This window comes from Lathamus discolor, chromosome 3 (genome assembly GCF_037157495.1).
Source record: "Lathamus discolor isolate bLatDis1 chromosome 3, bLatDis1.hap1, whole genome shotgun sequence".
Classification (NCBI taxonomy): domain Eukaryota; kingdom Metazoa; phylum Chordata; class Aves; order Psittaciformes; family Psittacidae; genus Lathamus; species Lathamus discolor.
This window is the reverse complement of record NC_088886.1, coordinates 52,363,745-52,390,896: the sequence shown is the minus strand read 5'-3', so window position 1 is coordinate 52,390,896 and position 27,152 is coordinate 52,363,745. Positions and strand designations below refer to the sequence as shown.

Sequence of the window (27,152 nt, the reverse complement as noted above, 5' to 3'; positions counted from 1 at the left end):
ATTGTTGAAACTTCCAGAAGAAATACACGATGGAAATAAAGCTGAGCTGTAGAAGTACTTCTTTTTTCCCTGCTGGGAGCAAATTCAGCACGATATGCAAAATACCAATTAAGACATATTTTGCTAACCAATATGCAACATACTTGGATTTAGATTTTTAGTTTGTTTTTTTTTTTTTTTCCTTCATTGCAGCTCTTGTGAGAGGTCACCTAAGCCTCAGGATGCTAAAAGGGCCATTCTCACTGAGGGTAATTCATCCTTTGTTTGCTGAACAACACAATACCAATCAAAGCCACCAGCAGTTGTGTGCATTTGTGGCTCCTGAGACAAAAGGAAAATTGGAGCCCTGATCCTGTGGTTAGTCTTGACAAGTTGTGATGACCTGGTGACAACCATAAGGAAGGTGCTTTAGGAAGGCTACTCCTCAGCTGGCAAGATCCACAGGGCTTGTCAGGACTCCAGAGCAATTTTCCCGCTGCAGGATTCAAAACTTGTACCACAGAAATAAATGGGAGAGCCACGGGAGATTTCCTGTCAGAAACTCCCGAACTGAGCTCTGTACAGCAGTTTCCCAGCTTCTTGTGTTCTGTGCCCATGACTGATCCCTTGAAGGCATCATCTGCTACTGGCTTCAGAACATTGAGGAAGATTGTTGTCACCCGTTTTGTGTCTGAGTGTTAGCTGTGAAAGGCAAGCACAGAATGAGCCATGAGGGCTTGCTTGAAAGGTTCATTTAACCATTGCTCCAAGAAAACTGTGCCTTAATATTTCTTAAGGGGGTTAAGAGGGAGGTTAGATTTAATCTTTCAATGAAATGAAATGGATGAACAGTTTTAGCTGAAACTTCCTAAAAACCATTTGCCCCGGGGCTGACAGTAAGTAGGAAAATATCACCAGAGAGGGAGAGTATTTCAAAAAGTTATCTGCATGAAAGAAGCAAAGTTGTAATAACACTTCTGACATAACATTAACTGGTAGTGCTACCTTGAGCATCCTGTAATAGTGTATCTTATCTGACTCATATCCAACAAATAGTTCTGTTCTCTGTTCCTGTATATTTTAATGCTGGCCACACTTAAAATGGAGCACATTTCATTCAAAGAATATTAGTATCTAGAAACCAGTTATTAATCCACTCACAGGTACAAAATGAATAGCAAAGGGTATTTGCTTCAAGCAAACAGGAGCATAAATAGCTCAGTATTGCAGAAAAAAAGAGTTTTCATAAGTTAAAGAATGGGATAGGGGTGACTGCTCCATTTTCATGGAACAAAACTGGTGACTCCTTCGATAAGCAACCAAGCTGAGAAAAATTAAAATGTACTTTGAATTTGTGTGATTGTGAAGAATTTGTGTAACTGTAAATCCTTGAAGGTATTTTGCTCATACCCTTCAAATGAAAGGACTCTTTAATTCATAATTTATAAGCATAGCCACTCCAGTGAGCGTTCCTTCAGGCTACTGTGACTGCCTTTGCAACCAGCAGAGAATGTGAAGCAGAAACAGCAGTGACCCTTCTGGACATGAATACTTTTTCCCCCATATTGCTTTATAGTTTGTTTTTTGTTGGTTTGTTTTTGTTTTGTTTTGTAATCTTTTGTTAAATTCTTTTGTTAAATTTCGGTAAATTGTTAAATTCTTTGCCCTCTGCTACACAGGATGTTAGCCAGTCATCTCCACACTGTTGTGAAGATGAAAAGACTGGAAATAACATCTAGACATCTTCACTGCTCTGTGCTGACAGGGCAGAGGCAGCCTGTATCGATCGTCACATCTAACTAGTAATAAGAATGTAAACTCAACCTTGTGCTGCTTTCCATCAAAGCAATGCAAGTCAAGCTTTCCTTTTGCACAGCCTGCATTCATTTCTCCAGTTGTCAATATGTCCTGATAGAGCTTTTAGATGCTTATCAATATTTAACTGCACTCCTATTGACTCAGCAATTACACAGTAATTGATTTAAGATTGATTATCATCATGTTAACATTTTAATGGTCAAAGACTAATATAGCTAGCTGAATGTGAAATTATTTTATGCTTTTATTACCTCTGTCTATGCACATTACTGTTCCTTCTCACCAGATTTGAAGTTTTACTTAATGTTGTATTCTTCACCAGAAATAGTTGAAGATACTGTTTATAGCCTTATTCTTCCCCAGAACTGTGCCCTGGTTTTTAGTACAACATGTTGATTATAACCAAAAACCTTCAAATGGATCTCTTCAGAATGTCTTGTTACTGGTTTAAACATATGAAAAGGGTGGGTACTGGCAAATACTGATTTAATCCACTGTGCCACACATAAGAGGCAGTTTGTGAAAGGATAAGACAACAAAGTTATTTTATCAACTGCAGTGTTTTATTCAAGAGGTAGGTTTGATCAGTGGTACTTTTGAGAATCAGCTTTATTGATTTTTTGCATGGAGAAGCCTGAAGTGCAGTCAGAGCTATGACAGGTTTGAGCTCTGCCAGCTGTGGTGAATATAAATATTAACAAAGAGAAATGTCTAATAAATAAAATGAAGAATGTGGAAAGATGGAATCTTTTCCTAGTTTGACAAGAAGACTCAATCTTACTGGTTTTGTTAACTCTTCAGTGCTCATGGTGTATGAGGGGGAGTGAGAGGTTGTGTGTGATCTGTTGTGTAGAAGCCCAGTGGAACAGGAGGGCAGGACCACCGATAGCCAGTACTGGTCCAGGATTTTATATATTAGATGGGAGACTAAATCACGAATAAAGGGTTACTTTTGGGGAATAATTATACAAATAGAAGCCCAACAGAAACCTGAGAAGAAAAAGGAGTGGATTACAGGTGTTTTGGAATGGTCACTGTTCACCATTTCCTATCTAGTCTTTTCTGAGACTATTGGACATTAATTTAAGAAAATCTAGCACTAATTTATTTTTTTGGCTGTTTTTTTGTCATGACTTACCCTACTGGCGCACTTTCCAAAAATCCACTCCTGAAATTTTTCTCAAGATAGAGGCCAGTTGCTCTTGCAAATAGACCTTGGTAGGCTGAGTGTTATATCTGGGCCTTAATCAAAAGAAAAAAAGAGTAAGGAAATCTTCAAAGGATTCCTCACTATGCAAACGAAGAGGTCGGTGGGCTACTTCATTGCAGAGCCAAGCCTTTCACTGGTAGTAACTGAAAAATTATACTTTGATCAGTAAAGGGTTTGAAAAGTTTTTTGACGTTTGTGAACCTTGCTTGAAAAAGCTGTCAAAGAACTGCCACTCAGTGGGCTGCTATGGAAAAGATGGCAAATCATACTCTTCAGTGCTGTTATTGTAGGATTTGGTCAGATCTGTAAATACTTATTGTGCGTATATTTTCATTTTTTTTTCCTGTTCTTTATTAACCAGTGGAAGTTTTGCAACTTTCAGGCATGAGCAATCCTGCAGACAGCTTTAGTATCAGTCAGAATTTTATGCCAATGTTTTTTTTATGCCAAAAAGAAGTCATTCTAGGAGCGTGTTTCCAGGAATATGGTCACCTTTAAAACCACAGTAAATTTCTGGCCTAGTTGCTCTGGCTTTGAGCAATAACTTACTTTCTGTGAGAGAGCTTCTAAACTACATTTATCTTCACCTGAGCTATGCTTGAAGTGTGGTAGATTTTTTGATTGTCCCTGTAATGGTAGTCTATCCTAATCAGTCTCTTCACGTGTGCTGTGGAATCACAGCTTCTTAGAAGGAATGGAAATTCTTCTAATGAAGAGGAATTTTACTTGTGTTCCTTTCTTTTTCTCTTCTTCTTCCTTTTAGCTATTCCTTCCTTCTTCCCAACATCAAGGTACAATCTAAGATAGTATTTAAGGTGGTATGGCCAAAAATACAATAGAAGGAAGTTCTTTAGTCAAGATTAATTCATACAGTAGATTTAGAATGTAGTGAGAAAAACAAATGATCAGCCTTCCCTAAATACTAAAATTGCTTCTTTTCTGTACAAGCATTCATTGAGATATGCAGTTTCAGTGTGCCCACCTTCTAGTGTAATTTCAGCACAGCAGCTCAGTCTAAGCATGGTAATTAAAACTGCAATGATAGTGATATGGTAAATCTGGCTTCAGGACTCCTACTGCCTGATACGTTGTCCCACAGGGAAATTTCGTATGTTAGCTTCTCATCAGTCAGTGTGGTGCCGGATCGTGCAGCCTTTGCCTATTGCATCTGGTGTTAAGACAGGAAGTTGTCATAAAATATGAATTTTGGCTAATTTAATAAGAATAGGATCTAATCCAAATCAAATCTGGTGATTTTTGTAATCATGTCCACCTTTTTACTAAGGACTGTAGTACTGCACCTGAACTTGAGCCAAATGACAAAATGTCATTGTTATCAAAATAATCTGAGAGGTTGCATGAGTGTAGGAAACCTTGAAAGGCAACAGGAAGCTTTTCTCAAAGGGTCTAGGAGAATTATTCCTGAAGATTTGATAAATCTGTGGTTTTTTACCACAGCATTGGTTGAATCTCTCTAGAAAGGGCCTCAAACTAAGGCTGGGGTTTGTCTGAAAAAGTTCATTAAAATATACATCAAATTAAATCTGTAAAAACACAATTATTTTAAACATACAATGGACCCTAGCGTCCTTTTATTGCTAGTATAATAATTAAGATCAATGGGTTTCACCTGTGAAAAACCCGTAGACATTCTTACAGTACTAAAGAAAAACAGATCTTCCTCCACCAGTAATAAACACTACTGGGAACCTCGTTTTGAAGGGAAGTTCATTTCAGCCTTGCATCTGTGACAGATATTAGATGTGCGTAAAACATCTAAGAAATACTTCTGCTCTGACCTTGTTGCACTTTTAAGTTACTTTGTACTGTTTGTACATGACTAAACCAGGTCTGGGACCTGGAGTGGACCATTTGACTCCTTTCATTCACTAGAACTAAATTAGGACTGTCACGAAAAGTCAGTCTGATGCAATAAAACATCCTGCCTAGGAAAGAGTAGAGTTTTCTGTGTGAAGGCTTCTTGTACATTCAGTCGATTTGGATGAGGAATTCCACTTTTGGACAGTTATCAGCGCAAAGTTGATAGAGGCTGGACCATTGCTAATTCTTGGTTCGATTTTTTTCTGGCTCTTAAATGAAGTGTTCAATAGGCACAGAACAGAACTATGTATATCAGGTGAAAAAGTTAGTTCCTACTCAGTCAGACTACTGATGGTGAAATGAATAAAACATTTTAAAATGATAAACTAGTTCATGTGTCTACAGTTCACTTCAGCACTTCATATTTTATTTAAAATTCCTATCCATAGGTAGAAGATGCAGAGTTTCACATTAAAGTTTTCATTTTAATTAACATGCAACAGCAGGAAGAGGAAAGAAACACACAGCCCCCCAAAGCCCCCTGACACCACAGAATTGTAGCAGAATTCTCCAAGTCTTCTTCTCTAGCTGCCCTGCTTGAAACTCTAAAGAGCTGAATTTTTAGAGCCATTGAGTTGTCATAGTTTTGTCTGAAAGTAGCAGAGGCTGCAACTGCCTCTTATTCCTCAAAGCTATGTCCAGTGTAGTTCAAAAAACACATTTGGGATAGTTCGTTCTGAGAAAACATGGTGTTTACGTTCTGGATCCTTGTCTGCTCTATGCATCCATACACTATTTTCTTGTCCCTTAAGAGGCATCAAGGCGGCTTTTGTTTGTTTGTTTATTTGCTTGTTTGCTTGTTTCTAATGAACTTTGAGTGAAATTTATGTATGGATATGCTCTCTCTGGTTGCTGATCAGAGCTAAAATGAAGCATGCTGAGCTACCACAGTTATGGTAGGCTTTAAGGTGTTTCGTGTGGCACCTCTGACATTTGCAAAGCCCTGACAGGGATGCTGTCCAGCCCCCTCTGATCTACCTCCTGTTCTCATGCTGCTTCTTCTCATCTTTATGTAAAATCTAAGTGAAGTCCAAAATGGGCTCTATGATGATTTATTTCTGCCACAAGTTACAATTATAGAGTCATAGAATAGTTAGGGTTGGAAAGGACCGTAAGATCATCAAGTTCCAGCCCCCCTGCCATGGGCAGGGACACCTCACACTAAACCATGTCCGCCAAGGCTCTGTCCAACCTGGCCTTGAACACTGCCAGGGATGCAGCATTCACACATTTCTTGGGCAACCTATTCCAGTGCCTCAGCACCCTTACAGTAAAGAGCTTCCTCCTTAATACTTTCCTTTCACAGATCATTTTAATGAGGTTAGTGTTTGAACAGCTCTAAATGCTATATATGATATCTCTTATTGTTGCCATGATACCACAGGTCACATTTTTTTCTTATATGATGCTTATTTCTGTTTAGCTTCCTTAGAACGAGTTTGTTGTTTGTTTGTTTGTTTTAATAGAAATTTAACACTTCAACAAAGTTATCTGTTCAAACTGGTCAAAAGAAACTTGAACCTGCAACTAAAAGAGCACCTATGCCTAACTGAGTATTGCACATGACACTCATCACAATGTGGCTGTACATAACCATCAATATTCAAAAAACAGGAGAGAGAAGGCAGTAAGGACAGTACTGAAAAGAACTTTTACAGTGATTCTTCTATTCTTGCTTCATCTACCTTAGTTCCACATTAATAAAAAAAAACCAAAAAAAACCAACCCACAAAAACTTAAATTATAATTTGCTATATGTCCACATTCCCTGGATCCAAATGTATCCCCAACCCAATTCCTTGACTTAAATGTAACAGAAGATCCAGAAACAGCTGTTTTGCTTGACAAATTATACTGCTTCAGCCATTCTTGTAATTAGGATGGGAGATACATACTATAGATCCACACGTAGGAAAAAGCTACAGAACATTAATTGCAGTCTATAAAACTTCTAAATTCATCATCACTGGAAATTTCCTTCTCTTCATGCCAGAGTAGAATAATTCCAATATGTGAAATGAATCCAGCGTGTACTTAATCCTTAATCTGCCATGCTGACCTCATTCAAACGTGAGGGACCAACTGTATTACAAAGCATAATTACTCTGAAGCTAAAAACTTAAGCAAGTCTTTGAGGGCCATGTCAGTGAAACTCAAATTGAAATTACCATGGTTCATGTATAAACAGAGAACTTAATCAGGTAGAACCCATAAAAGCAAGGCTTTTAAATTGCCCCAGGTAGCAAAACATAAAAAGTGTTATTCAAATATCCACCTTTTATAATGCTTTCTAACACTGCTCCTTTTAAAATGAATTTAAGGACCTGTGATGTAGTGAAGATTTCCATATGGTTTAAATTATGCATTTTTAATTTCTTTTATATTAGCTAGGAATTCCCACAGTAGATTTTTTTTCCTTTCTTTTTAAACATAATTATGCACGCAAGCGTGCAGTATTTGGACAGATTATTATGATTCTATGTATCATCTTTTCTGTTAAGACTATTAGTCTAAATTCATTTGTATCATAGAATACATGGGATTTTTAATAATATATTGACAGTTACTGAAGTGTTATAGAAGGGGAGATGGTCTTTCTTGATTAGTCTTTCTACACGATAGCAGTGTAACTTCTGAGAATACCATTAAATCAGTACATTATATTTTTGTCGAAGGTGATCACAGAAGTCTTCTTTCAAACAAGAATCTGATGAAGCCAAGTGGGGTCAAACCTGACAAAGACAAATGAATCTTCACTACAAAAAATTCCATTTAGTAATGAAATGTTCAGTTTAAACCAGAATTTCTGTTCTGAGCTTTGGTAAACTCATTTTGCTTTCTACAAGCAAAGAGAGGTTAAGCACAAAACAAAACTCTTCTGCCCTTCTTGTTTGCCTTTGATATATGTTTAGGGTTTTTTTAAAGGCAACTGAAAATTCCTGGCACTAGCACTTCATTACTTTTCTACAATATCCATAGCTTAACTTATCCTGAAATGATTATAGCTTGATAATTACCCAATTAGGAACACTCATCATCATTTTCATTGGCTGTTTGCAAAATATTACATCTGGGTAATTGAATGCAAGTTACTTCATGAACGCTTGCTTAAAATAAAACACACGTGCACAACATAAACAGAAGATACATCTCACTTCATGATAGCATTAGAAACATTTTGTAACTAACTATGAAATTGCTTATAGGAACAAACTAAAATCACAGGAAATGCATAATGGAGAGTCCTAATATGCAAAAACGCTATCTTTGTTTCTGTGTAAATTGTTCTCTCAGTGCTTCACATTTTCCCCTGCTGGGATGGATGACTCTTGAAATATTTCCTTTTAGTTTATATGTGTAAAGTTACAAGACGAGTAACTTTTTACAAGCTTAATTTATTGTTAGTGTTCACCATATATGACTCGTGACCTAATGGGCTTTATATGCTTTTAAGAAATTAATGGAAAGTATTAAATAACCTGAAATCATTAGAATGACTCTATGTGTCTTAGAGAAGATGCTGTTCAATCACCTAATAGTTATAAAAAACATTTTAGCTAAATGGCTAACATTTTTAGACATGTGGCTAAAAACCAGATGGTCACTTTTCATTGCTCATGTATGTTAATACCTATTAATGCATTCATGTTAATACTACAGAAAGCAGTTTGATATTTTGTTTTCATAGGTGATCACATTCATTAGGGCATAAGATTTCTTCTAATGCCACTCTTTCTACTTCAAATCTGGATCAGATTTTATTTCTCCAACTCTGTCTTCTCTGATGTCCTGAGCTACTTCTCCACCACTCTCTAGCTGATAATCCACAATGTCGTGTCCCGTCCCCCCCCACCCCGCTTTTAGAAAAAAATTAGCACAAGTTGCTAATGTTCCTTTGAAATTACTGACATTCATTGTTCGCATTCCCATTCCAGGTTAATTTTATGCATTTTGTGAATTCCCTAATTTTCTTTTAAGATTGCTCATTTAGAGGTCTCACACCTCTATAGCTTGATCTGTATTCCTGACCCAATCTTAGGTCTGCTAGCAGTGGTTGTTCTAATATTGCTTTAAGAAGTGGTGCTGGATCCTGGATCTCTTTCCAGTATGCTCGTGTAAACCTGGAATATCATCAGTGAAGTCGTGGCAGTTCCACAGGTGTGAATTTTGCTAAAGTGAAGGTGAATCTGATCTGTCTATAGCTCTGGAAAACATGTTTTGTACTATGGCAATGGCTCAGAGCATTTATAACAAATAAAGCATCATTTCAGCAAGTAGCAACATAGAAGCTACTAAATTTTCTGATTAGGAAGGGAACCTCAATTGTGATCTGACATACTAATCTAAAGGACACGAAAGAGAGCATTGGATTCTTTAACTCTCTTGTTTTTATACAGCACTCCTTAAAGAAATTTTCCTCAAGGAAAGTAAAAAGTAGTCTCTTGGGGTGGATAGAGCAAGCTGCAATACGAGGTATTTGCTGCCCTCAAGCTGCACTAAGGCGAAAGAATCATGTCTGTTCTTTTGATCTGCACATTAGCTTCAGTTATATGGCAGATGCAGTCTGTTTCACGAATCAGTGATGGAGGCTCAATGGAAAAGCAAGTGGGAATCCTCATAACGTATTGTAGGACTTACTCCAGTAGTTATAGTTTCTGTTTCCAATGAAAAGAATATTAGCCAGGGTACACATGCACAGGACATACTTTTTCATATGTTATAATTATATGGAACATCTTTAGTAATTAGACAGACAACATACAGAGGAGAGATTACACAAATAATAGGATTTTTTTTTCTAAGATTTTACCCAATCAAAATATGTATTGTATTGACAAGCCAAAAACTTCACACAAATTTTAATTATATTCAGTGTCATCACTACATGATCCACATTGAAAATATAAGCTAATCTTTTTTCTATGTATATGAATGAAAAAACATGCTGAGATGCAACTTTAAAATAAATAACATTCACTGTTTATTAGCAATATTTATACAAATACGTAAAAATGGAGGAGTTCTTTGTAACAGGGACTTTTTTTGTGCTATATAGCCCAAGACAAGCTGCAGGCACTACAATATTAAACAAAATAAAACAAACGAAAAAAATCACTGTGTAAAATTATGTGACTCAAGATGAAATGGAGTACTGAATATGCATATTTTCCTCACTGAGTTCATTGTTATGCTAATTTTATTTTAATGTATACACTGAAAAAGTGCATGAAATTTTGGTTTGCAAAATGAGAATTTGATAGTCAGTCAATTCAGAAGACAAAGAATCGTAGATTGGTTTGGGTTGAAAGGGACCTTAAGCATCACCCAGTTCAGTTCCAGCCCTCTACATGGGCAGAGACACCTTTCAGTAGACCAGGTTGCTCAAGGTCCTGTCCAGCCTGGCCTTGAACATTGCCAGGGATGGGGCAGCCACAGCTTTTCTGGGGAGCCTATGCTGGTGTCCCATCACCTTCACCGTAAAGAACTTCTTCCTAATATGTAATCTGAATATACAATCTTTCAGTCTAAGAAGCAGATGTATGGGAAACCAGGCCAGTAAACACAGATTTAAAGGACTTGTGCAAGTTCTAAATTGAGACATCTTTTGATCTTTGAAGTTTGGCTGCTCTAGCAACATCATACATAGGTTTGGCTATCTTGTCTGAGAGAACAGGTGGCTAAACCATACGTATAAATAATAAAGATACAGTCAACAGATTATGTTAATCATAGATCTGAAGCTAACGCTAAAACAAGAATAGGGACATTTGTTACAAATAGATTATAAACTCACAGTTTTCCTTGTCACAGCAGCCAAAGAATTTGCTACTGGGAAGAGTATTCAAGAGACCATTCTGCCTTGGATAAGCCATAACCAAACCAGGCAAGAAAGAGATGTGTTGTTTCACTGTTATACTCTGCTATCTTGGAGGAGTGAGTATACGTTTATTTTTTCTTCAAAGGCTAGTAGGAAACAAAATAATTTTCCAAGCAAATTTGAAAGGTTTGTTCTGTCAACACTGCTCACTGACCCTTCCATTCAAAGCTCTCTGGTTTTGCACTCCTTGCTTGTTGTCTAAACACATGCCAGTGAAGCAAGACACGTTCAAAGGAACGTGTCAGCCTTCAAAGGAAGGTCAGCCTTACCTCCATCCCTGGAAAGGTGATGGAACAACTTATTCTTGACTCCATCACTAGGCATATCAAGGATGAGGGGGTCATTAAGAACAGCCAACATGGTTTTATGAGGGGGAAGTCATGTATGACCAACCTTATAGCCTTCTATGAGGAAGTGACTAGGTGGAGGGATGATGGTAGAGCGGTAGATGTAGTTTTTCTTGATTTCAGTAAGGCATTTGATACTGTCTCCCACAGCATCCTCATAGATAAGCTAAGGAAGTGTGGGCTTGACGATCAAGTAGTGAGGTGGATCGAGAACTGGTTGAAAGGAAGAAGGCAGAGAGTTGTGGTCAATGGCGCAGAATCTATCTGGAGGTCTGTGACTAGTGGAGTCCCTCAGGGGTCGGTGCTGGGACCGGTGCTGTTTAATATTTTCATCAATGACCTGGATGAGGGAACTGAGTGCACCCTCAGCAAGTTCGCTGATGACACAAAACTGGGAGGAGTGGCTGACACACCAGAGGACTGTGCTGCCATTCAGCGAGACCTGGACAGGCTGGAGAGTTGGGCGGGGAGAAACTTGATGAAATTTAACAAGGGCAAGTGTAGAGTCTTGCATCTGGGGAAGAACAACCCCATGTACCAGTACAGGTTGGGGGTTGACCTGCTGGAAAGTAGCGAAGGGGAAAGGGACCTGGGGGTCCTGGTGGATAAGGAGGATGACCATGAGCCAGCAATGTGCTCTTGTGGCCAAGAAGGCAAATGGCGTCTTAGGGTGCATTAGAAAGGGTGTGGTTAGTAGGTCAAGAGAGGTTCTCCTCCCCCTCTACTCAGCCTTGGCGAGGCCGCATCTGGAATATTGCGTCCAGTTCTGGGCCCCTCTGTTCAAGAAGGACAGGGAATTGCTTGAAGGAGTCCAGCGCAGAGCCACAAAGATGATTAAGGGAGTGGAACATCTCCCTTATGAGGAGAGGCTGAGGGAGCTGGGTCTCTTTAGCTTGGAGAAGAGGAGACTGAGGGATGACCTCATCAATGTTTACAAATATGTAAAGGGTAGGTGTCAGGGTGATGGAGCTAGGCTTTTTTCAGTGATATCCAGTGATAGGACAAGGGGCAATGGGTGTAAACTGGAGCATAGGAAGTTCCATGTTAACATCAGGAAGAACTTCTTTACTGTAAGAGTGGTAGAGCACTGGAACAGGTTGCCCAGGAGGGTTGTGGAGTCTCCTACACTGGAGATATTCAAGGCCCGCCTGGACAAGTTCCTGTGTGATGTACTGTAGGTTACCCTGCTCTTGCAGGGGGGTTGGACTAGATGATCTTTTGAGGTCCCTTCCAACCCTTGGGATTCTGTGATTCTGTGATTCTGTGAACTGAAGTAATGTATTATTTGCTCTAGTTGAACAGTAATTTTTTGCATGAGAAATTGTTGATCTTCATGGTTTTAAATGGCTGCATGGTTCTTCACAGTTACATAGCAAAAAACTAGAAGATGATAATTGTTGCAAAATAATTATTTTTCTTGGACCCACAGAAATTTGGTCTCAGAAAAGATTCTTGATTCAAAAACTATTTAGTCTTTGAGTGGTTTTCTCTGATAATCAAACAGACACTCATCTACCTTCCTAAAATTATGCCTTACTGTAAAAGTTTTAATGTTTATACTGGAACTGACTCCACAACATAAAAGAACACAATGTCCATGTATTTATCCAGTGTTTGCATTGCTTTCCAAATGTTTATGACAAATAGTACTTTTCCTAATGCAGTGCTTGTTTCCTTCAAGTATTTGTAGACCACTGTCATGTACCCACAGAGCTTCTGCTTAGTTATTCACTTATGAATATATTTTCTTCTTCTAAATATTCCTCAGTGTCAAATATACAGGTTCCCTTATCTGCTGTGATTGGCAGTGTTTTCTTGTGCCTGGTAGTGAATTATTCTCAGGGTGACCACGTAGAAATTGTAGAAATGCATTAAGAGCTTTAAGATATTACTAAGAATACTGCACAAAAATTTGATGTCTTTTTGACTAGTTCCAGAAGTCTTAACAGTGCTGGTAGTGCCAAGTGATTAGGTGCCTTGCACCTTGTTCAAAGTCAGAGGGAGGGAGGTAACCCTGACATGGCAGATACAGGAGGCAAAGAGGGATGCCTTCACCCAGCACACTGAGGGACTAGCCAGCATAGGGAAACAGAGAAGACTAGTAAGACTGGTATGACTTAGTCTCTACTCACAAAACAGAATTCGCAGTTAAACCCTGGAATAGACAATTACGTACCTTTTTGCAGAACTGGTTAGTAAATTAAACTGTGATAGATGGGGTTAATTACAATAGTCATACTCCTTTTATTTAGTCCTTAATTCTAGTGGTTAGCATGTTCAGTGGGCCTTCCTCCAGAAAACTGGATTTTGTGTTTCCCATTATTGTCCTCTGAACACAACACATAGACAATAGCTCTCTTCCTAAATCTTTAGGGAATCTAACAGTTGGAGACAAGTGTAACTAGAACATAAGTGTATGAAACTTGTAAGAATAGACTTTATTTTAGACTTTAATTTTCCAGAGGGAAAAAAAAAAATCTTTAATTACATTTGCTTGCTTTAAATTTGCTGAATCGCAGAGATGATAATGTTATCCTTAGAAAATTATTGTCATAATTATAGAAGTAGGGATATGGCAGTTCTTTTGAAATTCTCCCCTTAGGAAAGAGAAAAAAGTTGGGCTCAAAATCTGTTGGTTTTAGTGTGTTTAATTTTTATCTCAAAGGGGAAATCTTGTTCAATTGTAGGGTCAAGTACAAGAACCAAAACCCTGTGACCAAAATTTGAGAGCTAAAAGTCTGAAGACAGAAGAAAAAGGCAGACAGACAAGAGACATTAAAATGAGGTAAAATAATTGCTAAAAATTGATAGATATTCTAACAGTGAGTTAAATCTTATTCAAGTTGCCCAGAGAAGTTGTGAATGCTCCATCCCTGGCAGTGTGCAAGGCCAGGTTGGACAGAGCCTTGGGTGACATGGTTTAGTGTTAGGTGTCCCTGCCCATGGCAAGAGGGTTGGAACTAGATGATCTTAAGGTACTTTCCAACCATAACTCTTCTATGATTCTATGATTGTAAGTGCGCATGAGTGTATCTGTGTTTGTAGATTGTTTATATAACTGCTATTCTTGTTAGTAAAGCAGATGTCATAATGATATAAAGGTGGAGGATTAATGTGAGGTATATGGTGTACAAACATGCTTCCAGGTTCCCATTGGAAGATGTGGACACTCTTGCTCTAATTGCAGCAATTCCAAAATATTTTTTCCAGATTTTTTTTTTTTTTAATAGAAAACCCCAGAATGTTCAGATATGGAGCTGCATGTGGAGAATTGTTAATTCTCATTTTGGTGCTTCAGAATGCTTTTTTTTTTTTTAGCATTAATCTAGGCCATAGTTTTTCAGATAGAGGCAAAAAAGTCTGTAACTTCTTAAAGAATGTTGAAATAATTGCTTTCTGTAGCTGCTTACATTTTAAGTCAATTAATTGCCTAAAATGTTACAATGTGCCTCAGTGAAACTTTTTTCAGATACAGTATTTTAAAACAGAGAAACTCTCTTTTTGCAGGTCAGTGCAGAATGCACTGAGTAAGACTCTGCCAGTTTCCTTTCGTGTTTGATCTTTGCTTCCTTGATCATTTCCGTAATCTCTATCACTTCAGCTGTCTATGCCTCCACTTGTAGCATTAACCTTGATGTTTTGTAATAGATGTCTCTCATGACCTTTGCTCTTTCCTGTTCTCTCCCTTAATTTCCTTGGTTAGCCACACTAGTGGTTTTCTTCTTTTATAGCCTATTTATTTCCTAGTGATATGTTCTTTCCTTAGCTTCCCATTTAATTAAAGCTGTCAACTTGAAAGTCACCATTTCCATCTGAAAATGTTGTGTCTTCTCTAGTTATATGAAGCCCTTGGGATGACTCTAGCTAAAAGGCAGAGCAGATTTAGCATTTTTTTTCTTTTCCTTTATTCGTGTTGCTTAACTTGTGTAACATCCCAGAGTTATTTGAGTGTGTGGTATTTCTGGTACCTGAGAAGGTCTGCCACTGATTGTCTGTGGAAAGAGGAGAGAAATGACAACTCCGTCCTCGCTTCTTTTCTCCTTTGGCCTGTCAGGAGCATGTAATTCTAGATTTAGTCAGTACCGAATGAATTAAGCTATATTACAAGGCTGTTTTAAAGAAAAACTAAAGATCTTTTACCCCCACAGTTGTTAAGGAAGGTTCAGGATGTGTGTAGGCAATTCTGGGATGCTTTTATTAAAGCTTTCATGATTTCAGAAAATATAACTATATAACTACTTCTGTTAGTTCTCTATTTTCCCCTGCTCTATAATTCTATACTAATCACAGAGCAAATATGCCCCTCTCAAGTAAACCAAACGTTGAATAAAGAAAAGTTCTTTTTGTTTCTAGGTATCCTCCACTAAGAGAGAAATTAGTTCTGATGCACTGAAGCTGTTTATGCTGGGATAGTGTTTAAATTTTTAATTTCTACTTTTGAAATCTCATCCAAGACAGTTTTAGAATAGTATTGTTATCTCTTACTTCAGCAAGATGCGCTTATACTCACGTCATACAAAAGACATGTTTGATATTCCAAATGCTTTTGAAAATTGACACTGTAAACAGTAGCAATAGCCTCTGTCTTATTATTAATATGGAGATATTTATGTGTTAGTGTAAGACAGAGAGATAAAATCCAGAACATATATAGGAAATATGGAGGTGATTTATATCTAGTGGTAAGTTATGGCCTTCATAAATTAGGCTGGAAAGAGTAACACCACCGCTGGTAAGAGCACAAAATTGATCCAAGTTTGTGAGATTTTTTTCTTTAACAATACTTTGCAGTATTGCTGATGGTGAATATGGATTGATTGAGTTGTTATAACACTTAAGATCACTTTGCAAGGGTAAGACAGGGATGGATACAGAGTACAGGGTTATCTCTTGATATAAAAGGAAATATAAAACCCCTTAATGGCCATTTAAGTTTATTTAAAGGTTTTGTACCACTCATGAATGTCTTTCTAACTGGTTCAGTCTTGTCTTTTCCTTCCTCTTTTACTCAAAACTAATGAATTTTAAAGGGGAAAAGGGTTTCTGAGAACCTAGTACACTAGAAAAGTGGTATTGCACAGACATTGTACTCACTGGGTTATCACATGAAAGGGAAATTTCTCCATGCTAGTATTATTAATTAAATTGCTTATATTTTTCAGAATATTTAGTCAATTTGAGCCGTATCTATCAATATTTTCTGATTAACAGCAACTATAGTTTCGGCAAGAAAACTTTTCTCAAAGTAAATAGTAAACTTGGCCCAATATAGAAGGTTTTAGTCCTTATGGTGAAAGTATAAATTTCTGTCCACATCTCACTGCTTTCTAAGTGTTCTGTATTGGAAAAATATTACAGTAAATAAACATGAATTTACTATGCTCTGGAAAGCAATGGCTTCCTCAGTTTGTGGGTAAATTCCTTAATAAAGGTACTAGGCCAGGGTTAGATGTTTGTTTATCAGAGAAGGTTATCAGTGCTTTGCCTCATGCATTGTTACAGCCCGTGGCATTAGATCAGGATGTTATCGCCTGGCAGTATTTCTGTTCCTAGTCTGGAAGTGCTGTGTCAAACGTTAAAGAAAAAAAAGGTGTAAGCTCCTTTCATGTTTGGCTTAAACACATTTTTATTTCCTAAAAACCTGATGCTTAGAAATCAGTGTATATATTCATAAAAAAAAATATTCCTGAAATGCAGCATCCAGATCAACTTAATAGTTTGCAAAAATTTTTATCCTACATTTAACTAAGACATTTTGTTTAACAAAAGGGAAGGAAGAACTCTGCTCGTTGGACTCAGGGTGGGAGTGAATACAGAGAATCCATACACAAAAAGAAGAAAACTTTAGTTACCTATAAGCAAAGCTCTTCAGGGTGGACTCTGCTTATTCACACACCAGCAGCAGTTTCCCTTTGATTTGAGTTTTAGTATCAGTTCTGTGTTGGAGACACTGTGCTAGCGTCATGAGCAGAAAACCCCCAAGCTCCCTTGTGAGGCACTGCCAGGAAACAGCTCTCTTGTAGCATCCCCTGTGACTATATGCCCCGAAGGGTGCTTGTTTCAGGTAAGTAACTTTCTTATATGCAAAATGTACTTTCAATGACAAAGCTGTGATCATTTCCACTGAAGAGTACTTACTACAGCTTTTCTTTTTTTTTTTAGCGAATTTGCTAATGTGCAATACCAAAGATACCTCTTACTACATGGAGTAATCCCTCTGAAATCTTCCACAACATCTAGTATATATCTAGTACTAAATGTGTATGAGACAACTCTAATTGAACAAAAGTTTCACTGACTGCAGTGAATGAGGGATATGGGCACCAACTGGAAGTAAAAAGATGCAGTTTTCTTCCATAAGATGAATGGAAGCATTGGATACCCTCATGATGACATAAAGGAGGTAAATTTTAGTTCTTTATAGCAGAATTTATACAAATATATTTTAAGACTTCCCCCCCCCCCCCCCCCCAAATATTTGAGCTGGTCCTCTCTGATTTAAATGGAAGGTATTCAATTAGCTGAGATTATTGCCCTAGAAGGGGCAATAGCAGCTGAAGAGCTTGTTTAAGAAAATGTCAAAATTAGGAGATATGTCTTTATACATTCTAAAAGTCCCTAAAATTTTATTCTAAAGATTGAAAGAAAAAAGGTTTATTTCTGAGGAACTTTCAGAGCCTGCTGCTGTCCTCCACAGTACTGACAATACCTGATTTTCTGCAGCTTCTTGGAAAGGGTTAACAGAGCAAGTGTTTCATTACCTGTTTAAAAATCTTTAGGACAGATCTTTGGTACCAGTATATCCTGAGACTAATGGGAGAATGGTATTTTGAGGATGTTAAGGTTTCTTATTATTTAAGTTTGCAGTGAAACACCATCAAACACTGGTGTCAGAATTCTTTTTCCTTTGACATGCTGGTGGGATGTATGTATAAGAACTCAGACAGGGTAGCTGTAAATGGAAACAGCCAGGACAGGTAAGGAATAAGTTCTTTGTCCTTTGAAAGGAAAGACTATCTGAACAAACAGCATACCATTTTCTTAATAAAGCTCATAGTCAAAGTGTCTTCTTGGATATTTGTCTGCTTCTGGATGCCCAGACAGCAGCCAAAATCATTATTTCCATCTTCACTTGCCAAAGAGCTTGTGTCCTTTTCTGAGTCCCTCAAAATCTATGGCTTTTTATTCCCAGGTAAAATTAGACTGAGCATCTTGTAAGGTTCATTTTCAGTTTTCAGTTCAGCAGCATTGTAAGAACAGAGCATATTATCATATGTTAGGTAGATTTTATGTACTGTTTCTGTATTCAATTCAGGTTACTGGTTTCAGTCTCTTCCTTGGATCTTTCAAATCTGCTTCTCTAGTCATGCTCTGCCCTTGTAACTGAGATGAGCTGAGGCATTTGAGATAACCCTCTGCAGGTATTTTGGCAGCTGGAAGCAAGACAGTCTCATTGGCAAGGAGTAATTCAGCATTTTCTTTTGCTCCTTGAAGATTATTGACGTGGAGAATACATAACTCTACCTATTAAGTATGAATTTTAGTTTCTTCCATGGTGCACTAGAAAAGATAGTGAGGTATGAAGGTAGTACTATGATTTTACCTTCACTCAAATTAAGTGGAATTTAAATTAGGGGAAACCTCACAATTAAAGATGGCTTGCACAAGGATGAGTTTTGCCCAAAAGCACCAATATGATTTTTATTTTTGATTAATCTGATTCTCCTTTCACACACCATATAGATAAAAAGCAACTTCAGTTGCAACCTTCACAACTGCAAGAAAGGACATTTTCTAACTACGTACCTTAGCATTTTTAACGTTAACCACTGGAAAACAGATACATATGCAAATATTCAGTGATGTGCATTCAGTCTGTTAATTTCTCATGATAACGTAGGAGGAAATAATGTGCTGGCTATTTCTAGAATGCCTGGTAACTTTATGTGTAAGATTTAACAAAGTAAAATGATTCTTCTTCCTCTTTCATTTTGCAAGAAAATTAATTTTCACTATTGCTCTATATGAATTTGCATGATGATAACTTCGGTTAAATAGACTTTTCAGGTTTCCTACCCAAAGTAATGACAGGGACAGGTCCTTGTAAATCTCATTATCATAATAAAATCCTATTACAGTATGCTGGGAAGAAAGAAAAACCAAAAACCAAAAAACAAACCAAAACTACCAAAAACCAAAACAACAAAGCATTTACATGCAAGTCTGCTGTAGTGACTGGCATCTTTATAATACCTAGCTGCTCTTCATGCTTCTTTATGAGAATTGAATTAAATAACCTGGAAGTTCAGAGTAAATGTTTAAGCCTTACTAGTCCTTGAAAAACGGTAAGGTGAAGAAGTTGCAACACTTGTTAGTGAAACTATTCAGGAATTGAATTACAGACACTTCCAGGGCCACATCCTATCCTTCTATAATTTACAGAAGGAAGCCATCTCGTTGACCCTCAAACCTTCTGTACAAATACTTCCTTGTTTAATAAAAACAACTAAATCATACACTTTGACAAGCCAGAACTGGGAGTCAGTTTTTAAAGCACAAATCCAGCAAGCTGTTAAATGTCACTTTCTCAGTATTGCAGGCTCTTGCTTCCTTCTGCAGCTGAAAGCACTCAGTACCACACTGGATGACGCTTGCTGCATGTGTGCAGTGTGTACAGTGACTTTATACTTTGGTTCTGTTTAGAAGTGGTTAACTGTCCCCAAAATATTCAAAATGCAAAATTCAGTTTGAAATTTTATTTTTCTCCCAAGTTTCCTGGTTATTCTTTCTGTACTCCCTGATTTTGAAGAAAGTTTAGTCGCTGATGCCAACCTTATGAAGTTCAACCACGACAAGTGCAGGGTCCTACACCTGGGTCGGAGCAATCCCAGGCACGGCTACAGACTGGGCAAAGAAGAGATTCAGAGCGGCCCTGCAGAGAAGGACTTGGGGGTGCTGGTCGATGAGAAAATGAACACGAGCTGGCAGTGTGTGCTTGCAGCCCAGAAAGCCAACCGTATCCTGGGCTGCATCTAAAGGAGTGTGACCAGCAGGTCGAAGGAGGTGATCCTGTCCCTCTACTCTGCTCTTGTGAGACCTCACCTGGAGTATTGTGTGCAGTTCTAGTGTCCTCAACATAAAAGGGACATGGAACTGCTGGAACAAGTCCAGAGGAGGGCCACGAGGATGATCAGGGGACTGGAGCACCTCTCGTATGAAGACAGGCTGAGGAAGTTGGGGCTGTTTAGGCTGGAGAAGAGAAGGCTGCGTGGAGACCTCATAGCAGCCTTCCAGTACCTGAAGGGGGCCTATAGGGATGCTGGGGAGGGACTCTTTGTCAGGGACTGTAGTGACAGGACAAGGGGTAATGGGTTAAAACTTAAACAGGGGAAGTTTAGATTGGATATAAGGAGGAAATTCTTTCCTGTTAGGGTGGTGAGACACTGGAATGTGTTGCCCAGGGAGGTTGTGAGTGCTCCATCCCTGGCAGTGTTCAAGGCCAGCTTGGGTGAAGCCTTGTGTTGGATGGTTTAGTGAGAGGTGTCCCTGTCCATGGCAGGGGGGTTGGAACTAGATGATCTTGAGGTCCTTTCCAACCCTAACCATTCTATGATTCTATGTTCTGGAAGAGGCAGATAACACAGATGCTGCAGCATGCATTTGACCTCTGTTACTAGGTTGTCTACACTACAAGCTCCTACTGATACAGCTGTGCTGCCAGTGTTCATAGTAGATGTGAAGTGTGCTGATAAAAGCATTTTTCTGTTGATGTAGATACACTATTGCATTGAAAGCCATGACATAAATGGGCAAACCCCATTCTGTTTTCAGGATACTTCCCTGTCTAAACTCAGATACTTCCAAGTGGTTTCTCTGGCTGTGGCTTTACAGAGTTGGACTCGTTAACTTATTTGCTCATTCAGCAAACTCTTTAGCTGAAGTTCCAAGTATTTTGTGTTACTCAAACTAAGAATAAGAAAATAGGATGACATAAAGAGCAATATTAATCACCTCTGCAACAGGGGTTTTAACAAATGCCCTAAATAATTTAAATACAGAGGATTCCTGATGCATCAACAGAAACTAAGATGGGAAAGTGAAGGATAACTCTTCTGAGCTACCATATATTATACTATACTCTGTTAATCTGAAGTGTAATTTTTTTCTGTTATCTGATGTAGATGGAAATTTGCAGCACAATTATACTTTAGGTTATTACAACTAGTTCCAAAAATTTTGGAGAGTATAGTTCTGTGCCTAGGGAGAATATTTATACTATAAATAATCTTTTCTAGACAAAAAGAAAATTCATAAATGCTAAATCTCCTTGATAAATTATAAAAATATGAACTGGATTACAGAAAAATAACAATTCATCAAACTGTTGTGGACAATACTCCTCATACTTGAATTTATTCCGACCTCATTCATACAGGGATCATTATTTAAATTCCATCATGACTGGTTCAGATAGCTACTTAATGTTGCAAAAACACCAGAAAAGTTAAACAGTGCTAGTGACACCTGGGTCCTTCATCTCAACAGCTTCCAAGATAGAAGTAATTCTTTAATCTTCTGTGTGAGTCTCAAGGCACTCTTTTTCTTAATGCTGTGCTACATTTTCATCTTTTTTCTTCTTACTTTTCTGAATCTCCTTGCTAAATCTATTCTGTGTTTATTAGACAGTGGAGATGTCCCTTCAAACTTACTGACAGCAAAGGCTCTGGTGAAGTATTTTTTAATAAAGAAAGAAGATTTCCCAAGGTATGTGAGGGCTCATTACTAACGGCGAGAAAAAGATTTTGAACCCTATGTTAGTTGAATGACAAGACAGATAGGTGAAACTGTAACACAGGGTGTTACAGAAAATGGGACAGTATGATATAATGGAAATATAAGCTGCCTAAACGCAAGTCTTTTATAACTAGGAGCTTATTTCTCAGTCAAGAATCTGAATTCAGTAAACTTAAAGGAAATTTAATTATTTGCTTCTGGAATATTATGGTGGGGGGGGAGTGTTATTTATATTTTCTTCTTCTTCCACAGCAACAACACTACTTACCTCACACCACAAAATGGCAGCTAGTGATCATAGAATCAGAATGGTTTGTGTTGGAAGGGACCTTAAACATCATCTAGTTCCAACCCCCTGCCACATGCATTGACACCTTCCACTAGAGTAGGGTGCTCAAAGCATCATCCAGCCTGGGCTTGAACACTTCCAGGGACAGGGCATCCATAACTTCTCTGGCAACCTGTTCTCAACAACCCTCACACTGAAGATTTTTTTCTTAATATCTAAAACTTCTCTCTGTCAATTTAAAGCCACTCTCCCTTGTTTACTACATGCCTTCGCAAAAAGTCCCTCTTCAGATTTCATGTAGGCTCCCTTAGGTATCGGAAGGCTGTTAGCAGGTCTCCCTTGATGATGAATAACTCTATGCATCACGGTATTTGGCTAAGAAGCAACTGATGAATCTTTATTTGTGTTCAACAAGCAATTCAAATTTCTAGCCCAGTGCTGGTATGATAGAGATGCTACAGCATCTTAAACTATCCCAATGATGGTAACATACAGGTGACAATAAGGGTAGGTGTTATATCACCCTGGCAAAAATTACAATTTGGGATGTAACTTTAACTGTGAATAATTGCATCATAATCTGTACTGGGGATCAGTTCTGTACTTCCTCTTGAATTCCATGTATGTGTAAGGAACAGGTGTACAAATGCTACCAAATAGGGTTGGTATATAGTATTTAGCAGAAGAAATGTTAAATACAGTCTGTAGACTATGTTCACACAATTAGCTCAATCACCACATTTTCAACTGTTTGAGTCCTGACCCGTGGACCCTCTGAACCCATTAAACTTGCAAGTCCTTTTCCTAGTACCTGCTGTGATCATGCTTGGAAGCTCTCTTGGGAGGAAAAGCCAGCAAAAGCTGAGCCTTCTTGCTGACCACGAGCTCCCTGTCTGGATCCCAAGCACTGCTGTGTGGATAAAAGTGAGCTGTGCTTAAATCATGCAACTGGACAATAGCATTATTTTTTTGCTTGCACTGACTTTGTAGTGGAATAGATTAGTAGAACCTTCACAGTCAATTACTGAAAAGAATAGTTCCAGAAGTTCTTCCTAACCGAGGGAAAATATCTCTTTTATATTTTTATAATAAATTATCCAGTGGATGGGACATCTAATTCTTTTTAAAATTTTGATAATAGCAGCTGTGCAAGAACCTTATAAAGCAGGACTATTGCTTAGCCTGTGTGGCCATATATTTAGAAGGCCTCAGGAATAATACTGGAAACATTATGAAAAGAAAGTATTTTCCCTTAGATCCTCCAGGAGCTCTTAATGGTCAGACATTTGTACAGTCTTTCCTCTTGATTCCAACATCAGCCAATCTCTTTCTTGGTGCCTTAGAAGAGCGTATTTAAAGAAAAAAGTTGGACAAATCGGGAAATACCTTGTTCTTCGGTGAATTCTGTTCTCTAAATAATTATAATGTAAGTTGAAGCCACATTTTACAGGAGCAATTATACAGGCATCGTTTATCACTTCACGTTTTGAAGTTTTCGAAGGGCTCTTTGTTACAACCCTAATTTTCTTTTCATTTTGAAGCTACCAAGTTTTGTTATGAGTCTGATTCAGTACCCTGTCCTTTGAAGATTATTTTAAATCTATTTGGAGAATTAATCGAATATCTTGTGATTTCCTTCACAATGTATTCTTTCTTTCTATAATGCTAATTAAATGTGTGGTGAAAGCAGTGCGTAAGAAATATTGGGCAAATTAAACTTAGTCTGAGACTATTTGTCTTATCTCCAAACTGCCTCCAAAATCCATGCCTTTAAAGTGCCACAGCAGTAAAACTGCTAAATCATTATAAAGCTTAAAGTAGATAGTAATGTATCTTATTACCATATAATGTGAAGAGGAAATGATAGCAGAAGTAAGTACTATAGCTAAGTATGAATTGTACAAATTAGGATGCTTTGCTTAATTTAAAAAGTTTCAAAAACTAAAAAGGGTTTGGTACAGATTGATTCATTAAAAGAAGTTTATAAAAATTCCTCAAGTGGATGTTATTGAAATAATGTGCATGTAAGATCTGACTTTTCTCCATCTGAAAAGTTCTGTATAACTTTTTGTTTGCAGATAATTGGAAACTCACACTTGGTATGTGGGATTGAAGTATTGTCTCATTATCTTCTGTGAGGAAGCTTAGCACAGCATTCCTATGTCTTTGGTGTGGTTTTATCATATTTTCCTTTCAGTCTCTTGACCCCTTCCTCTTTGCTAAAGCATTAGTTATTCTGAAGTTTTGAAATTCATGTGTGTAAGATTTATTCAGCCACATGATCATGAATCTGAAGCCTAGATTTTTATTTAGGGAATTAGATGTATCAATAAGTCAGAGAGGTCTGGGTCACAAAAGCTATGTGCCTGTTGCTCATATTGCTTTCTACGTAAAGATATACAACCAAAGTTTATCAGACTTCTAAGAGAATTGGGTATCAGGTGATGGGGATAATGCCTGTTCTTCTGAAAGTTTATCATTGACTGTTCAATTTCAGGGTGGGCTGTACTGAAGTACCACCCTTTAAATCAAAGTCAGAATGATGAGATCGCACATGTATGCAAAAAGATGGCTGTGCAGTAATAATCTGTGTTTTTCTCTGACTTCATAAAAATAGGAAAGGCAATATATTATCAGTTACTCTTTAGTTTTGACTGAAGTTTATTTTATTCTTTCAACTCTTAGTTGTTGCTTTTCGTTCCTCTTTGTCTTGAATTCCATGCGCAACAATATTCTAATTATACTGTTGATTTCCCATCACAGATGCAAAATTGGTTTTTCCAGAACTATTTCAGAATAATCATAATCTGGGAAAAGAAGCTATTTTATTCATATGTAAAATAAAACATGTTCTTCTTTCTCCCTTAAGAAAGAGATCAAGAAGGATATCTTAAGCTGACCAGTACATGTAAAGAATGCAAGGGAGAAAAATAAAATTGAGACTTTTCAGTTTATTATAGCTTTGAGATAATTAGTCTAATTCAGATTAGCTCAAATCACCAATAAGTCAGGTGTCATTGGCTATTTGTGGGGAATAAAGGGTTAGGACCAGTGCCTAATCATTTAGAAGAAAAATTGGGGGGTTGGACTAGATGATCTTTTGAGGTCCCTTCCAACCCTTGGGATTCTGTGATTCTGTGATTTACTTTTTTGTGCCTCCAAGCCATCTTTATAAAGGAATAATTTTTTTTGCCGTTCACATCTATTTCACCTAGTCACTATTAGAAGTTGAATGAATAGGTAGGTTAAAAGCAGTACTCTGCAGTGCATGAGGATCTTTCTTTAACGCTTCCTATGCGCTCACCTAGACACAGTGGCTGTTAGACAGTGGCCGTTACAGGAGGTCTCTTTCTATATATGCATTTTCTAAGACAGTTTAAGTGGTAAACAAAAATTAAGTAAAGTTAACGCAATTGTTTTGTATTACTTGGGGTTAGCCAGCCGGAAAACTGTCTATCTTGCCTTAAACTGTTTTGCTGTTTAGATGTATCAGTACAATGTTCTCGAAGACCTCTGTGGAATATAGCTTTCATTTAACAGAAAATGCATCAGATTGCTGATATCTGAGTGAGAGGTGGCATGTTGATTGCCAGTTAGACTTCTGAGATGCTTGGTAGTTTCCGAGTTTGCTGACAGCAACAGGATCTGGGACGAAACGAGGATGTACTGGATGTTTGAGCTTCCTTCTCTGACATCCTGGTAACTTTGGAAGAAGGGGAGTACTGAAGGACGGGAGAACTTCGGAAAGATTTTTTTTCAGTAGCAGATATTATTGTCTTTGAGATACTGGAACAACCAAGTACTAATACATCTGCAGGATAGCTACGGTGATTTTATGATTAGAAGAGGGTATTCTGGGAGGTGGTTCAATCTATACTAATGCCCAGTGTCTTCTTTTCTGGCACTGGCTGAAAAAACAAGCAACCCCTGCAAAGCAGTTATGCATGCTATGGCAATGGTGGAGGTTATATTGGCTGAGGAACAGAACAGTGGATGCAACCATCAGTCCCAGAGTCTTTTCTCTATGAGTACAAGTTTCCATAGCAGAGAAAAAACGTTGTAAATTTACTGGCTTGTGGCACACAGGGGCACAGGAGATGGGATCTGCCTGTTCTCTCAAACTCCCTGACAAAGTATAGCTTTAACTGGTCTGAAATTCAGTGACTGTTTTTCGTAGTAACTGCAAAGGCATATGCTGGTGTAAATCCATTTGGCTTGCTTCAGTCCTCATATTGACTTAATTTAAAGCACACTGCATTCAAGTAACTTACCTCAGGATAAAAAAGCAGACTTAGATCCTAGTTAGGTCCCTAGCCTGCTATTACTGTTCTTTTTCCTCCCTTTTGATTTTGAATGCTTAAAAAGAGAGAAAATTGGCCTGCTTTCCCACTGTGTTGCATCTTACATAGTCAAGTGGACTTGTGCAGAGATAAGGCACAAACTCCCAACAAACAATCGCTTTTTACTTGGAAAATGGCTTGGTTTGGGCATCTCGGGATTCATACTTTACTGGCAAAAAAAGTATTTTTCTCTCATCTGCAGTAGAAATTCTGTGGTGCAGCCCTTTAGCCTTAGGATTAAAATCTCCTGTGAAGGAAGGAAATGAAAAAATACTTTCTTCCCTCACTTTCATTTGATGAAACCCCACTACTTTGTATCACATAAGGACTGTTGACCCACTCCAAGGGTCCCCAAGGTCTTTTTACATTACTTCTCAAGAAGACTGTAGGTCCATCCTGAATGCTCCAGTGTTTCATCCTAGGTGGTGCGGTGTTTTGCCTTCTTTGCTCTGTGGCTTATTTTATAGCAAAAGTAATATAAAATATAATTGGGTAATAAGAATATTACCTATTGCTACCTCAAGAGATCAGCTACATTATTCATGAGACTTTGTGCATCAATTAAGATCCTACACCAGAAATAAAGTACTGAAATATCAGATAGGAAAATAGATAT

At 37.9% G+C, this 27,152-nt stretch overlaps 1 long non-coding RNA gene across 1 annotated transcript in view; it reads right to left on the bottom strand.

Moving 5' to 3' along the window:
- Positions 1–559: 559 nt before the first annotated feature.
- LOC136010992 (uncharacterized) overlaps positions 560–27,152 on the bottom strand; it is a 49,158-nt gene continuing 22,565 nt past the window's right edge. Inside the window, exon 3 of the long non-coding RNA XR_010611132.1 lies at positions 560–681. This is a non-coding gene — a long non-coding RNA (uncharacterized LOC136010992). The remainder of the gene's footprint in view (positions 682–27,152) is intronic.